This window comes from Capsicum annuum, chromosome 3, assembly GCF_002878395.1.
Source record: "Capsicum annuum cultivar UCD-10X-F1 chromosome 3, UCD10Xv1.1, whole genome shotgun sequence".
Classification (NCBI taxonomy): domain Eukaryota; kingdom Viridiplantae; phylum Streptophyta; class Magnoliopsida; order Solanales; family Solanaceae; genus Capsicum; species Capsicum annuum.
The window spans coordinates 244,977,672-244,982,826 of NC_061113.1; the positions used below are offsets into that span (position 1 = coordinate 244,977,672).

The following is a 5,155-nucleotide window of genomic DNA, read 5'->3' on the forward strand; positions in this document are numbered from 1 at the left end:
CATGTGTATATGTTTTACAAATTAGTATATAACTATATATATACTGTGTGTATATATTGTAGTATATTTTACTTAAAGTAGTATTTAGTCAAGTATATATGTGTATATATCTTCTATGGTACGTATATATTACATGTGTAATTGTGTATATGTATTATGTGTATATATTTTTTAAATAGTAATGTAGTATATGCTATATATATAGTGTATATCTATTATTTAACGTATTTAAAATGTATATAGGTGGGTATATATAGTGTATAATGGAGAAAAAATCTTTTTTTTTTTTTTGCTTTTTCACCGGTTTTGACCAGGTTGGGTTAAGTGGGTCGGGTTAGGATTGTTTTGAAATTTTTTACTGTTGGGCCCAGAATCGGACCGGCCCATTTAACCAAACCCGGATCCAGACCGACCCACAACCTAGATAACTCTCATGGGCCGGTTTCGGGTTGACTCGGCCCGGCCCACTTAACACCCATAGTTCATTCAAAACATTGTATTTTTTTCTGAACAGACACAACTATTCGAACAGTCACTTCTTTTTCAAAACAAAGTGTCTTTTCCTCAAAATGTTGTATCCCTCCATTTTTCATTCACACCAATTAAACCCAGCAGACAGATGTTATTAATGAGAATGGTATATTTATACCTTTTTATTCATGGAAAGGATATATTTGTACCTAAAGTATGACAGAGGGTATATTTGTACCATTTATTAAAGTTTGAGAGTATATTTGTATATTTGTAACATTTATTAAAGTTTGAGGGTATATTTGTATCTTTTTATTAACAAAAAGGATATATTTATAGCTAAAGTATGACGAAAAATATATTTATACCATTTATTAAAGTTTCAGGGTATATTTATACTTTTTTTGATTTAGAATTGATGTTAGTCTCTGCGTTGCACGGGCTTCTCCCGACTAATCCTTTTATAAATATGGATACGTAAGCCAATTCTCCTCATTCATTCCAAGCTACTCTTCACCTCCCCACTAAAAAAAATAATGGCAGGATCCATGAAATTGATGTCCACTTTATGCCTTCTTCTAATGCTCATCTTTGCTACTGGTAAGTTAATAACTTTAATTTCTCTCCACACCTTCCAAAATAACACTTGAAAAACTAGATATTCTCAATCAAAGGCGGAGGTAAAGTATTACTTACAAGTCGAAAATAAGCCTAATAACTTAGACAAATTTATTACTAAATAAATATGAAGACTGATTACTTGTGAACTTAGTAACTAAAATGAGCTATGAATTTAGTGACAAGTCCTGAACAAATAACATTCAAATTTTCCTAGCTAGATGGTTACATAGCTGTTCTGTTATTCTTTAGTAAAAAAGTCATATAACTCTCTGTAGGAATATGGAAATGACGAGCGGTTTGCAAGAATTGGAAACTAAAATCGAAGAGATACAATTTGATAATATACAGTTCAGTTATGATGAGTTGGAATTTTTGTTTATTCTAACAAGATCGAGGAATTTGGAATATTTGCATAGACAATGGTAACAGAGGGAAGGGAATGTGAGAAGCAGAGCCCACGCTATTATGGAACATGCTTTGCTAACAATGCTAATATGAACAGCAACTGTAATTCTATTTGTCAATGTGATGGTTTCGACCGTGATTTTTGCCGTCTTACTAAATGCTATTGCCGTGTAAAGTGTTAAGACTTCTTTTTTTTTTTTTTCCAAATCTTGCACTATGAATAATGTCAAGAATTTGAGCCACCATATATATACAACAACAAACCCAATATATTCCCACGTAATGGGGTCTGGAAAGGATAGAATGTACGCAGTCCACACCACTACCTCTAGGAGGTAGAGAGGCTGTTTCCGAAGCCACCATATATATATATATATAATTATATATATATATTGGCCTTTCTCTGTATCTGTTCTTTCTTTTCATTTTCTCTTTAGTTACCTCCTTCTGTGTTGGTCCCTCGATTGGTGTTACTTTTATCTTGCAACCTATATAAGGTTCTAATAAATTCTACTTCCTTCATTTGAATTTATTTTTTTGATTTTGATTTGACATGAAGTTTGAATAAGTTTTTTTTTTTTAATTTTATGATCTGAAACTAAAGATATGTAGAGTATACTAATAATGTTTTTATTTTCTTAATCAACCAATTTATGATGAATATAATTATTTTTAATAACACAGTACGATATAGCATTGCTTAAAACTAGATATTAAAGAGTATTCGAACTTGTCTCGCTCAATTTAGTAAGAAATCAGTTGAGCTCAGCTCAATATATGTAAGACGCTCAGCTCGACGCCCAAGCCGACCTCATAAAAAATCATCCGCTCTCTTTTTTCACATTTTTATTTTCTTGTTTCTTTATGCAGTTTTCTATTTGCACGTGCCTAGTCATTTTCTAACTCGGCCTTAGCTAACTTGATGGGCTTTTCCTGGCCCAAACTTTGTAATACAAAGCCCATCGAAAGTCCCATGGATCCATTTTCTTTGGTAAGGAACTCAAGGTAGTTAATTGGGTAGGGAACCGGAAGTGAAGGATTTGATAAAGGAAATCAAGGAAAATTTTCTTAACCGGCCAAACATAACCTGTGTAATTATAACCTGTATCAAAGATACTGCGACTAGTTGTGAAATTGTAATTTTACAAAGATACTGCAACTAGTTGGTGAAATTATAATAAAATTACAGCTGAAAATTATAAGTGTAGGGAAAAGAAAAGAATATTTTCTTCTTCTTCGGCTAAGGAGCGGATACCTCGCTTTCTTTAAGGAGATTCAAGCCCACTGTAGCAAAATATTTCAACGGTCCAGAAGTAATCTTCTTGATTTGTCCCCTTCAGGATACAACAGCCTTCTCACAAAGAACAACTCAACAACTCTGGACAAGAGTTGAGTTCAAAGTTCCACAAAAAGAACACCTCCCTTCAACTAATATCTCTTGTGAACTCTATATTATCTTGTGTACATCCCAAAACCATGCAAGACTACCTCTATTTATAGGTGAGAAATCTTCCATGCAATGAATAGGAAGACAAATGTGGTAGATGAATGACATAAAAGTTATAAGAATTACAAAGGTTACAAGACATAAAGAATAAGATAATGGACGAATAAGGAATAGAAGTTTCATATAACGTATATCCACATTCTACCATTACTAACCAAGTGTTTAAAGGTTCATAAAAATACAAATGAAATGGGAGTTAGGAAGCTGCAGCAAACCACGTCCATTATGCCATAAAAGGTCATAAACCCATTTAGTGTAAACGGGCATAAATGTCTTAGTGGAAATGAATTCACTTTGCATGCCAATGTTACAAACGGATGGCGTATTGGCCGAGAGTTGCATGGGGCCATGCTTTCAAAGCATTTAATATAAATTAATTAATATAAAAATGCGAAATAACCATCAGTTATGTAAATAAAAAAACTACTGTTAGGCTACGTGATATGTACCCCTATACTATCTTTGTTTGTGTAGTTTGCTCTAAAATCAAACATTACACTTATTATTAATCTCAAAAAAGAATAGTACTTGTATTCTTGAAAATAAAAAATTAAAGACCAACACAAAATATGAGAAAAATGTTGGGTTCAAAATCGGGATGGAGTCATGCGGAAGCTATTAGTTGCAAATTATGAGACGATAAATAAGATGACAACAAAAAATAATACTAAAAAGGTATAAAATTATTATATGTTTTGGCCAATCGGCCTATATGTTATAAAACCTAATATCGAAAAACATTAAACCTATTGGGAGAAAATCTCCCCCTAAACGAGACTCTTTAAACGACTACATTGTGGATGTTATTATGTTATTGGTATGAGAAGGGGTCTTCTATTTATAGATGTCCAAAACCTTTCCTCTAAGAAAGAAGTTAGTCAAATATGAAAAAGTTTTATATTTTTCTTTCAAGAAAAGTAAAATATTTATGGTTACTTTTATTTTCCTTACGAAAAAAAGTAAAACTTAAATATAGTAAGAAAATCATGGCAAAAACCCTAACAAATCTCCCCTTTTTGGCTTGATTTTCTTCAATTGATTCGCCTTCTTCAAATATTTGATCTTTGTTCTTCATATAGTCTTCATCACTGTTGCTTGGTATATTTAAAAATGAAGCTTTTGGGTTAAAAGTATATGAGCCCTTTTCGGGTTAAAAATATTGGAGCCCTTTTGTAGGGTTAAAAGTGAGCTTTATTTTCAAATATGTGATAGCGGGATTATTGAAAATATGATTAACAATTATCTCCACATGTAGCTTTTGGACATATATCTTCATTATTATCAAATTGATTGCAACTTTGTTCAACAATTGGACCATCGATTTATTGAACCGTGGGCTCTGATACCACTTGTTGGGTTCGAAATTGAGAGGGCGTCATGCGGAAGCTATTAGTTGCAAATTATGAGACGATAAATAAGATGACAACGAAAAATAATACTAAAAAGTATAAAATTATTATATGTTTCGGCCAATCGGCCTACATATTATAAAACCTAATATCGAAAAACATTAAATCTATTGGGAGAAAATCTCCCCCTAAACGAGACTCTTTAAACGACTATATTGTGGATGTTATTGTGTTATTGGTAAGAGAAGGGGGTCTTCTATTTATAAATGTTCAAAATCTTTCCTCCAAGAAAGAAGTTAGCCAAATATAAAAAAGTTTTATATTTTTCTTTCAGGAAAAGTAAAAGTATTTATGGTTACTTTTATTTTTCTTATATATATATACTATTTATAGTGTGTGTATATATTGTAGTGTGTGTATATATTGTAGTATATATATATATATATATAATGCAGTATATGTTTTATTTAAAGTAGTACGTATATTAAATAGTACGGATATGTGTATATATCTTCTATAGACGTATATATTTAACGTATACATGTGTATAAGTTTTATAAATTAGTATATAACTATCTACTTAGTGTGTGTATATATTGTAGTATATTTTATTTAAAGTAGTACGTATATATTGAATGGTACGCGTATTTGTGTATATATCTTCTATAGAGTATATATTTAACGTATACAAGTATATATTTTATAAATTAGTGTATAACTATATATATATAGTGTGTGTATATATTGCAGTATATATATATTGTAGTATATTTAATTTAAAGTAGTACGTATATATTGAATG

General features: G+C 31.0%; 1 long non-coding RNA gene across 1 annotated transcript; it reads left to right on the forward strand.

The window, feature by feature from the left end:
• Window positions 1-919: 919 nt before the first annotated feature.
• Window positions 920-1,655, forward strand: LOC124897146. Its single transcript, XR_007053793.1, has 2 exons — window positions 920-1,071; window positions 1,368-1,655. It is a non-coding gene; the product is annotated as an uncharacterized LOC124897146 (long non-coding RNA).
• Window positions 1,656-5,155: the final 3,500 nt, after the last annotated feature.